Raw genomic sequence first — 12,753 nt, 5'->3', positions numbered from 1 at the left:
ATAGCAAGCACTTTGAGTGTCTTGTTCATCATATTTATATTCATATAAAAGCAACAGAACTGAAATTATATCATGTTTATCAGCAGCACAGCATATGAGTGAAAATAACGCAATATCTGCCTTTGATCTCGTTGGTATCTGTTCCACTTCGAGAGCTCAGAACTGTCTGTCTTGACTGCGCTTACTTCACTCCTCCCCTCACTGCACTACATTTCAGGCGAGGTGAGGCGCATCTCAAACAAGCCTATTCCTTTCAACATGATCTCACAGAATTCCGTGTAATGTTCACGGGCTTAATTAACCTCCGAATCTGTGGAGGCATCACGGAATCGCCGAAAATTCCGTGATGGGCTCACAGAAAAAATTCCGTGATGGGCTCACAGAAGTGATACCAATGTAAGTCAGTGACAGGCATCAGCCGTGCTCCACGCACGGAAACCCTTAGCATCAATATGCCGACGCGATACTGGGAAATTTATCGTCATCATTATTGTTCAGAACTGGGTAGGTTTAGGGTAGGGGTGGGGTCAGGTACTCCAGTGAAAGTATAACTGCATCGGAGTCACTCTTTTTACGTGGTCCGATGCAGCGCTGGTGTTGAACCAGTGAATCCGTGCATGGACCACGGCTGATGCCTTCTGTGAGCCCATCACGGAATTTTCGGCGATTCCGTGATGCCACCACAGATTCGGGATTAATTAAGTCCGTGAACATTACACGGAATTCTGTGAGATCAGGTTGATTCCTTTCAAGTCACAAAGGAGTCTAAAGTCAAATCCCAAGTCCTCAAAGAGTTAAAGTTAATGAGATAATTAAGAGACTAATTAAATGATGATTGTGCATTAGTGGTGAACACCTGCTGTTATCGAGAATTACAGAGGATCAAATGTTTATGTTTTATTGGTTAAAATGGTGCCATCATCATGGAGATCAGTGTTTGCTTTAGTTGGGCTCTTGACCCTTTTAATAATTCAACGTAATGTGCTTTTAAGCAATTACAATAGTTAAAAAAAAAAAAAAAAAAGTTGATTAATATTTTCTATATTTGAAGTGCTAAGGGGTCAACGTTTTGCCAATGAGCAAATTCTCAGGGGCCCTGCGCTGGCAGCCCGTAAAGGGCCAGTGCATGCTTGTTTGCAGGATACATTATTAGGCTACTTTGACCATCATAATCTAGGTGACAATCGATATATTTTCATATTTCTGTGTCACATGACAACCCCCGAAATCGTAGATTAAGATATTTAATTTTGAATAAAATGTAGCATCCCATTCGTTGACAACTATATAAACATTCACAGATCTTTATAGTTAGCTTGTTGATGATTCTGGATTTTCAGTCAAATACATGCTGTTTTGCTGTGTATAAAAATGCTTGAAATGGTTATTGCTCTACTGTGCGTGGCACACGCACATTTGTTTAATGAAGCTAAAAAAAAAAAAGACTTGTCTGAGTCTTGCATATAATGAAAATGTGCGCCTTAAATTAATTCAGTCGTGTTCAAATGATCAATAAATGTTTGTCATGAAATCTCTCTACTTGTATGATAATTTTTAATGTTATATTTTAGAACACTGAATAGGGCAAATAGTCGAAACAAATATTTTTCCATACTCTGTTCCCTTTTTTCCATAGCCTACTTTTCCAGACCTGCAAATTACTTAAGTAAAATACTTTTTAAACTGCGCAGGAACCGGTGAGCCAAAGTAAATCATATTGTTTTACATAAACCTCTAAAATTACAACCGCGCTGCATTTCGAAGCACTGCCTATACAATACAAGGGTATCGGCTCCGACTGTTAGAAGATATTTAAATAAATTTTATAATCATAAAAAAAATAATTATCTTAGTTAAACACAACATATTTGTTTAATGATAACTACGAAAAAATATAGGCTGTAATACCATGAATATAACGGTCTTATCAAGTATATCTGCACAAAGTTCTGGTTCAAGCTCTGCCTATTTCCGGTTTTATCCGAATACAGATACAGATATGAATAATATTGTGATCGTAACGGATACAAATACAGATACAAATACTGGCTTCGCTGCACACCCCTTAAAATTGCAGTAGAAAGTAGAAAATATGACACAAGCATTCATGTCCAATTTCCAACTAGAAAAGTCATATTTACAAAAAAATTAATAAATAAAAATAAACAATTGGGATAGCCTGTGAAGACAGCATGAGATAAGGTGAGGATGTCATGGTCGGTTGTACTGGTTGATTAAGGTTAAAATGGAACACCATTCAGATTTGCATTTAGTTAGCAATAGCATGAAGGGAAAAAAAGAGCACTAGCAAGGTACACATTAGCACTAGTCAGTATTGTTATTTTTTTTTGGTCAGATTTTTGTTTTATCAACTAGCTAGTCAAATGTGTTCATTAAACTTTAAGCATTACTGCTTGCTATGGCGAAATGACAATATATATGTTGGCGATGATATAAAGTGTTAATCGACTGAACTTTTTGTATATCATTTATATATTGTCATGGTATGCAAATATATATGTGGCACTTTTAGTGGGCAGGAGCTATTGACACGTCAGAGCAATAAAGAAACATGGATAAATGAGTAATGAGTAGCTTTCTGTGTGTGTGTACCCCAAGACAAAGACAACAATAATGCTAATAATAAAGATATAAAGTTCAAAAATTGTTCTAAGGGCATACTCACACTAGGCACAATTGACTTGTAAAGCCCAAGCATGGTTGTCCTTTCGCTAACAGACAGATATCAGAGGATTATTACAGAGGTAGATGAGGATAATGGTGGAATTTGCAGCTTTACTCACAAACTACAATACCTGTTCATCAATAAGAGGAGAACCAGACCCATTATGAATCTAAATGTACTCGAAATTAAATTAATTGAAAAGTGTGATATCCAAGTAGTAATAAAGATTTTTGCTGTCATAATGCATAGCACATAGAAATAGCGCATACAAAAAAATAGTAAAATAACTGTTCCATACTCTGGCGCGATTAGCGATCACACATGCATATCGCACCAGAGCCACCTCTTCAAGCGGGCCAGGGCATGGTTAAACAAACCGCACTGGACACGGTACAGAGCAGTCACACTTGTGAAATTAACTGGACTTTGGGGGTCAATCGCGCTCAAGCTTAGATCAGATCCCCTAGTGCAAGTACATCCTAAATTTAATTGAATAGCAGATAGCACACCACAACTATAACCATAACAGCACAAAAAATGATGAATGATAAAAACATTGACAGCCATTTGGAATTATTTATGCTTTAAAGAGCTTGCACATTTGGATCCAAGATGGCGGCGCGATCAGACGCAGCGGCTGCTCCAGGTCCCAAAGACGGTGCTTTTTTGTCCTTTAATGTCGTCTGTTTGTCTCCAAATAGTGTAAATTTACCGCTAGTTCATAAGGAAATCACTCCTAAACTCAAATATGTTCGCCAAAGACTTTTGGATATCGGCAACGCATACAAAGACCAACTCTCGCCGGCGGCTACTGAGAAGCTACGAGGCCTCTGTTTACTGCTGAAGCCGGACCTCGAGACCGCGGCCTCGCCTACTGTCGCTACCCGCACAAGGCGGCGTCACAAGCGGTGTGAGAGAGGACGGAAGCGCGGTAAGCGCGGAGGTATACGAGCTAGGCTGAGGGAAAACCCCACAAGACCGGCTCTTCCAACACTCATGCTCTCAAACGTTCGCTCTCTGGAAAACAAACTGGACTTAATTCAACTCAGTCGATCTACACAGCATGAGACAAGGGATTGTTGTGTGTTTGTTTTCACTGAAACATGGCTGAACGACAACATCCCGGACTCCGCCATTCAGCTGCACGGACTAACTTGCTACCATGCGGACAGAGATTCATCACTGTCTGGTAAGACTCATGGCGGTGGCTTGTGTGTGTACGTCAACAAAGAATGGTGTAACAATGCTGGGGTAGTGACAAAACACTGTTCATCGCTGGTGGAGTTTATGTTTGTGAAGTGTCGACCGTTCTATCTGCCGCGGAGTTCACGGCCATTGTTATTGTCGCGGTATACATCCCACCGTGCGCAAAGCGCAAAGGATGCGCTCATGAGCTGTACAGCGCCATCAGCGAACAACAAACAAATAACCCCGACGGCTTTTTCATCATAGCCGGTGACTTCAACCACGCAAACCTAAAGACAGTTTTGCCAAAGTTCTACCAACATGTGAACTTTGCAACAAGGAAATAACACACTGGACTTTGTTTACACAACAGTTAAGAGCGCATACAAAGCTGAACCCGCCCCCACCTCGGGTACTCGGACCACATCTCTGTTATGCTAATCCCAGCATACAGACCACTTCTGAAACTGGCCAAACCGGTTCACAAACAGATCAAGGTATGGCCAAACAATGCCACCTCAGCACTGCAGGACTGCTTCCAGGACACAGACTGGAACATGTTCAAAGAGACGGCCACCTACAACAACCACACAGACCTGCAGGAGTACACTGAAACAGTGACTGCTTACATCCAAAAGTGCACTGATGATGTGACAGTCACCAAGACCATCACCACACGCGCCAACCAGAAGCCATGGATGACAGCAGAGGTTCGTGGGCTGCTAAAGACCAGAGATGAAGCATTCAGATCAGGAGATAAAGCAGCCCTCAAAACAGCAAGAGCCAATCTGTCCCGCAGCATCAAAAATGCAAAACGGTCATATGCTCAAAAAATCAACAATCACTTCACAGACAGCAGTGACACACGGAGCCTGTGGCAAGCTATTCAGACCATCACAGACTACAAGCCCCCGCCACAGGCCTGTGATGACGACACATCCCTCCCAGATACACTCAACCACTTTTACTCACGGTTTGAAATGCAGAATGACACACCTGCACAAAAACTGCTCACACCTCCCAACGACCAGGCGCTCTGTCTGTCTCCAGCCGACGTAAGGAAGTCCCTATCTAGGATCAACCCACGCAAGGCTGCGGGTCCCGACAACATACCTGGCCATGTACTGAAAGACTGTGCTGCACAGCTGACAGATGTCCTAACAGATATCTTCAACACCTCGCTGAGCCAGGCAGACACAGGCCCCCACATGTCTCAAATCCACAACAATCATACCGGTACCAAAGAAATCATCTGTGTCCTGTCTAAATGACTACCGTCCCATAGCACTGACTCCAATCATAATGAAGTGCTTTGAGAGGTTAGTCATGCACAACATCAAAACCAGCCTCCCCAACACACTCGATCCGCTCCAGTTTGCATACCGTCCGAACCGCTCTACGGACGATGCAATTTCCTCCACTCTCCACCTGGCTCTTACCCACCTAGAAAATAAAGACTCCTACGTTAGAATGCTGTTCATTGACTTCAGCTCAGCATTCAACACAATAATCCCACAACAGCTCATAAATAAACTCAACCTGCTGGGCCTTAACAATTCCCTCTGCAATTGGATCCTGGACTTTCTAACCGGAAGACCTCAGTCAGTCCGTGTCGGCCACAACACCTTGAGCACTACCACACTGAACACAGCTTTGAAACAATCTGTATTGTATAAAGCGCTATATAAATAATGGTGACTTGACTTAAATTGGTTCAAATCTTCAAAAAAAAGTGCATGAAACCTGAATAAACACAAAATACAGTTTATTAATGATAACTGTATTTGCCTTTGTTTTATGTTAATTTTCTTAGGAATATCCGACAATATTTAGTGCTGGATATACTCAAAAATAGAATAAATCAGGATTTTTTTCACAGCACTGTACACCAGCATTTATGTGCAGTTGTGTGACATTAATGTGTGGAAATGGACATTTTATCAGTGCGTGATTGCTATTTTCAGGAAAATGCGCTGGTAACAACTAAAAAAAGACGACCAAAAATATAATTCAACAGAGGATGATGGCTGTGGTGAAACAAACACTCAAATAATGGTGAGCAGTAATCTACTTTATTTAATTGATATTTTATTAACTATTATCTTTATAGTTTAGAATACATAATAACTGCTATTGTATTTCAGAAACTAAGACCTGTGGGAGTGCTGGAGAAATCAAGTGTACCAAGTACTGTCTCCTCAGCCATGGAAGAGATCTTCAGACATGAAGAGATGGAGGAGTTAAATGAAATCAAAGAGCTAAAAGAAGATTTACAATACTAGTGCCATTTCAGTATGAAAAGAGAGAGAGAGCTGAGGCAGTGGAAAGGTAATGAAATCTAGATATAAACAGCAATTATTCTCAATGCTTAACATTAACTTGGTTTTACGCTTCCAGTCAAAAAGGGTTAGTTCACCCAAAAATGTGAACTCTGTCATTAATTACTCACCCTCATGTCGTTCCAAACCAGTAATACCTTTGTTCATCTTCAAAACACAAATTAAGATATTTTTGATGAAATCTGAGAACTTTCTGATCCCTCTCTATAGGCAGCAACGCAACTTACACATTTAAGTTCCAGAACAATAGGAAAGACATTGTGAAAGTAATCCATGTGACTCCAATGGTTTAACCTCAGTTTTGTCTTCTGTCGCATAAACACAACACTCATGCGTTGTGATGCTCTCATGAATGCACATTACAGATCAATATTTGGTCACACTTTATATTAGGTGGCCTTAACTACTATGTACTTACATCAAAAAAATAATACAATGTACTTATTGTGTTCAAACTGTATTGCAAAACACTTCTGCTGCTATTGAGGGGGATACGGGTAAGGTTAGGGACAGGTTTGGTGGTATGGGTAGGTTTAAAGCTGGGTTAAGGTGTAAGGGATGGATCAACAGTGTAATTATAAATGTAATAACAGAAATTAATTACAGATGTAACTACATATAGGTATTTTTAAAAATATAAGAACAATGTAAAAACATGTATGTATACAAAAAGTGCATTGTATCAAATGATTAATTTAAATGTAAGTACATAGTAGTTAAGGCCACCTAATATAAAGTGGGACCCAATATTTTTGTAAATAAGTGGTAAAGTAGTTTGTTTGTTTTTTTGGACGCAAATACTTGCGCCACTTCATAAAATTGAGTTGATGAATTACTTTAACGATGTCTTTCCTACCATTCTGGAACTTGATTATGTAAGTTGCATTGCTGTCTACTCAGGGTCAGAAAGCTCTCTGATTTCTTTAAAAATATCTTTGTTTGTGTTCCAAAGAGGAAAGAAGGTCTTACGGGTGTGAAACCACACAAAGGTGACTAATTAATGACAGAATTTTCAGTTTTGGGTTAGCTTTAACTTAACTTTTTAAACTTGCTGTAACAGGTGTGTATTACACAGTTTTAATCAACTTCAGTGGAGGCAACCTGTTTCATGTCGGGTGGTTCTTTGCCTCCACCTCATGTATTAAAATCATGTAATGCACACCTAGCCATGGATTAGCACTTATGTGTAGAGGGTTATAGGTTATACACAGTATTAAATGAAGGGGGCACAATAACTGTGGGACACATATATTCTATATACTGTATTCTAGTAGCATACTTAAATTATACACTTGTATATTTGTAAATTATGTTTTTTTCTATTATTATTATTATTATTTTTTAATTTATTTAAGGTTAGAATTTTGAATGAAAAACCAAAATGATAAAGTGGGCAAATAATTTTGGAGGACTCTGTACAGTATTTAAACATGATTGTGTCTATGCTTTTTCCCAGAAATGCATGTTATTGTTCAAGGGGTAGTTGCATGGACTGTCAGTGGAGGAACAGAAAGCTCTGAGATTTCATTATAAAGATCTTCATTTGTGTTCTGAAGATGAACGATACGATATGAGGGTGAGTAATTGATGACAGAATTTTTCATTTTTGGGTGAACTAACCTTTTAACTTCTGTTACCTGGAGTGTTCAAAGACATTCTTAATGCAGACCAATATGTCATAAGAAATTAATTGGGAGTAGAATGAATACTTTACACAAACACTTGGTGACATCACAATTCAAGATTTATTTTAAGGATATTAAATATGCCTGTAGTGAAAAGTGTAACTGAAACTTGAGAATTTCTGAGTTTTTGTTTGTTTGTTTTTCCAGGCTACATCAAAAATAGTTTCCACATCTGAGATGAAGGCAGTCATAAGAACCATGCGGAACGATGAGGATTAAGCTCTTCAAAAAATGAAACCTGTCAGAATAATGAGGGAAGAAATGTGCATGATTGTGTGATTTGTAAATAAACACTAAATACATTTAGTGTAACTCTCAGCCTGTTATTTTAAGTTTAAAGAAAAGTAAAATAATTTATTGTTGCATTGCTGTTTGAGACATTCACTGTTGTTTTGTACCTTAATCTATTATATTGCAGTTGTGTGCAAATAAAACTTGTTATTCTGAATATTCTGGTTGCATTTCAGTGTTACTGTGCAGCATTTTATTAGTATTGCACTTTGGTAGTACTGAATTGTACTTCAGTTGTATTATTACAGTACTACTGCAGATTTATTGCAGTATAACTGTAGTAATACTTCAGCTGTATTGCAGTAATACTGCAGTTCTATTGCAGTTGTTTGTTAGTAATACTACAGCTCTACTGCAGTTGTATTTCAATAGTACTTCAGATGTATTGCAGTAAAACGACAATAATGCAGTTTTTTCGTGTCCAAAAAACTGCATTTTTCTACATGTAACAAAAACTGCAGTATTACTTTTTTTAAAAACTGCAGTCATTTTTTGTAAGGGTCAGAAAACAGGATACAGGTTTTTACACTGTCAGATATGCAAAAGAAATCTCTCCTATCTCTTGCTCTGGCTACTGTGTATAGACCGCCAGGGCCATATACAGAATTCTTAAAAGAATTTGCAGATTTCCTCTCAGATCTATTGGTTAATGTTGATAAAGCGCTAATTGTTGGAGATTTTAACATTCACGTTGATAATACAAATGATGTGTTAGGACTTGCGTTTACTGACCTAATAAACTCTTTTGGAGTCAAGCAAAACGTCACCGGGCCCACTCATCGTTTCAATCATACGCTAGATTTAATTATACCCAGTCAACAATTTGATCTCACAGTGATGTCACCGTGAGCTCACAGGATACTTGTGATGAGGTCACAATGTGAGGTAACAGTGAGCTAAAAGTGTAACCTCACAGCGCCCTCACTGTGTGCTCATACTAATGTGAGGTCAAAGTGCACTCACTGCACAGAGACTAGGTACCCAGCATGCATTGCAGCATGAAGCTTTTGATTGTCACCATTGTTGAGATTCATACACTGATTCTTGATGTCTCTCTTTGTTTAAATGAGAGGGTAGTTAATAATGTTTGATGCTTTTATAATCCTTTGTAAACTATTATGAGACTGCTGGATCATATGCTGCATAATCACGGAGCTATTATATTTTGAAACTTTAGATTAATAAAACCTCACCAAGACAGCATATTGAATGTAGGTGATGACCGTGTTGTTGTCATCAACAACAAACCAATATCACCTGGTTGCAGTCTCTTTTTGGGTTTCCTTGCCATAACAAGTGTGCTTTACAAACACAGTTACAGCAGCCCCAAAAAATACAATGTTGTAAAGTCAAGGGTCAAGAGCCCAACTAAAGCAAATACTACTCACCGCGATGGTAACGTCAAACAAAACAATAAAACATCATCATCTAAATCTCTGTTAATTCTCAATAAGCGCTTTTGTAGATGTCTGACAGAAATAAGAACCCCACTCATCTTTTTGAGTTCACAATGAGCTCATATATTACTCACACTGTGAGTATCACCGTATGAGAATGTTGTGTTGTCACTGTGATCATCGCGTGATCTCACGTGTTGACTGGGTATCGCATGGAATTGATCTTACTGATATAGATATCGTACCTCAAAGTGATGATGTTACTGATCATTTCCTTGTATCGTGCATGCTGCATATTACCGATATTAACTATATGGCGCAGCGTTATCGTCTGGGCAGAACTATTGTTCCAGCCACCAAAGAGAGATTCACAAATAACCTGCCTGATTTATCTCAACTGCTCTGTATACCCATAAATACACGTGAACTTGACAAAATGACTAGCAACATGGGCACTATCTTCTCTAATACATTAGAAGCTGTTGCCCCCCTCAATATGAAAAAGGTTAGAGAAAAACGTACTGCGCCATGGTACAACAGTTATACCCATTCTCTCAAGAAAGAAACTCGTAATCTTGAGCGCAAATGGAGAAAAACTAACTTGGAAGTTTTTAGAATTGCGTGGAAAAACAGTATGTCCAGCTACAGACAGGCTCTAAAAGCTGCCAGGGCAGAGCATATCCACAAACTCATAGATAATAACCAAAACAATCCAAGGTTTTTATTTAGCACAGTGGCTAGATTAACAAATAAACAGACGCCACCCGATCTAAATATTCCCTCACAGTTTAATAGTGATGACTTTATGAATTTCTTCACTGATAAAATAGATAACATTAGAAATACAATAACAAATGTAGGTTCTGCACCGTCTAGTACTTCAGTTTCATTCACAGCTCCCAAAGAAAAACTTCAGTGCTTTACAACTATAGGACAGGAAGAACTAAATAAACTTATCACTGCATCTAAACCAACAACATGTTTATTAGATCCTGTACCCACTAAACTACTGAAAGAGTTGTTACCCGTAGCAGAAGAACCGCTTCTCAATATTATTAACTCATCGTTATCTTTAGGTCATGTCCCAAAACCATTCAAGCTGGCGGTTATTAAGCCTCTTATTAAGAAACCACAACTAGATTCTAGTGAACTGGCAAATTACAGACCCATTTCAAATCTGCCGTTTATGTCTAAAATTTTAGAAAAAGTTGTGTCTGCTCAATTGTGCTGCTTCTTGCAAAAAATGATCTCTATGAAGAATTTCAGTCAGGTTTCAGGCCTCACCATAGCACAGAAACTGCACTTGTTAAAATTACAAATGACTTGCTTCTTGCGTCAGACCAAGGCTGCACCTCATTGCTAGTTTTACTTGATCTTAGTGCTGCTTTCGACACTATAGATCATGACATACTCATAGATCGATTACAAAACTATACGGGTATTCAAGGGCAGGCTTTAAGATGGTTTAGATCCTACCTATCCGATCGCTACCACTTTGTTTTTTTAAACGGGGAGCCATCTCAACTATCACCAGTAAAGTATGGAGTACCACAAGGATCTGTCCTAGGTCCTCTGCTATTTTCAATATACATGTTGCCCCTTGGTGATATTATTAGAAAATACGGGATTAGTTTTCATTGTTATGCTGATGATACTCAACTATATATCTCAACAAGACCAGATGAAACTTCTGAACTATCTAAGCTAAGCTAAGCTAAAAATGTAAAAGATTGGATGACCAATAATTTCCTCCTATTAAATTCGGATAAGACCGAGATATTACTTATTGGACCAAAAAACAGTACTCAGAATCTTTTTGATTACAATTTGCAACTAGACGGATGTACTGTTACTTCCTCTACAGTCAAAAATCTGGGTGTTATATTAGACAGCAACTTGTCCTTTGAAAATCATATTTCCCATGTTACAAAAACAGCATTCTTCCATCTTAGAAACATTGCCAAGCTTCGAAACATGCTACCTGTTTCAGATGCTGAAAAGCTAGTTCATGCATTCATGACCTCTAGACTGGACTATTGTAATGCACTGTTAGGTGGTTGTCCGGCATCTTCAATAAACAAGCTACAGATAGTCCAAAATGCAGCGGCTAGAGTCCTTACCAGGTCAAGAAAATATGATCATATTACCCCAATTTTACAGTCTCTGCACTGGCTACCTATTAAGTTCCGGATCAATTACAAAATACTATTACTTGCCTATAAGGCACTAAATGGTTTATCTCCTGCGTACCTAACTAGTCTTCTAACACGCTACAATCCAACCCGCTCCCTGAGGTTGCAAAATTCTGGACTTTTGGTAGTACCTAGGATAGCAAAGTCCACTAAAGGAGGTAGAGCTTTTTCAACTCTGGAATAGCCTTCCTGATAATGTTCGGGGTTCAGACACACTCTCTCTGTTTAAATCTAGATTAAAGACACATCTCTTTAGCCAAGCATTCACATAATAATCTTGTACTGCATTTATATCTAATCAAATGTACATTATAATTTTTTAGATTGGGTTGAACAAATCATTTTTGCTTGAATAGAACAGCATCTACGCTAATTACGTCTCTATCTGTTTCTCTGATTCTGCCACGGGATTAACATCCCGTGGTAACTAGGAATTACTGAAGCGTCAGTCTGGATCCAACCCTTAAAAAGATCCGGGATGACCAAACACCTGAGAAGAGATGATGGCAACCCCTCAGAGGACCACGGAGGATGCCAACCCTCAGACAACATACAGAATTACCAAGTTAAGTCTGTCATAACTTAAATATATTGGGTTTCTTCCTCACATATGTATGTGTATATATGTGTGCATGTGTGCATATGTGTATGCATGTATGTATATATATGTGTATGTGTATAGTAGAAACTTAATTTCCTGTAAAGCTGCTTTGCAACGATTGTATCGTAAAAAGCGCTATACAAATAAACTTGAATTGAATTGAATTGAATCACTCTTATTCTTAAGTCTAGGAATAAGAGTTAAATTATGTCATTCTTAGGATTTTGACACTCTTAGGACTAAAATTTTACTCTGAGTGGCTTTATACATACAGCCCCTGGTCTTAATGAAACTTTGGCTCCATCTAGTGGCAAATATGAGTTCATGTTAAATTTCTATAACTAAACCATTTATTGGTTAAAATTAGCTTTATGTGG

General features: G+C 38.4%; 1 protein-coding gene across 1 annotated transcript in view; it reads left to right on the top strand.

The window, feature by feature from the left end:
- LOC131544493 (polymeric immunoglobulin receptor-like) overlaps nt 1–8,212 on the top strand; it is a 36,311-nt gene extending 28,099 nt beyond the window's left edge. Inside the window, exons 9-12 of the transcript XR_009272151.1 lie at nt 5,836–5,926; nt 6,016–6,199; nt 7,667–7,786; nt 8,043–8,212. The gene's annotated coding sequence lies outside the window, so the exon portion shown is untranslated. The remainder of the gene's footprint in view (nt 1–5,835; nt 5,927–6,015; nt 6,200–7,666; nt 7,787–8,042) is intronic.
- The last annotated feature ends 4,541 nt before the right edge of the window (nt 8,213–12,753 follow it).

Source organism: Onychostoma macrolepis, chromosome 01, assembly GCF_012432095.1.
Source record: "Onychostoma macrolepis isolate SWU-2019 chromosome 01, ASM1243209v1, whole genome shotgun sequence".
NCBI lineage: Eukaryota > Metazoa > Chordata > Actinopteri > Cypriniformes > Cyprinidae > Onychostoma > Onychostoma macrolepis.
Note: the sequence above shows the minus strand (reverse complement) of the source record. Positions and strands in the feature narration are given on the sequence as shown.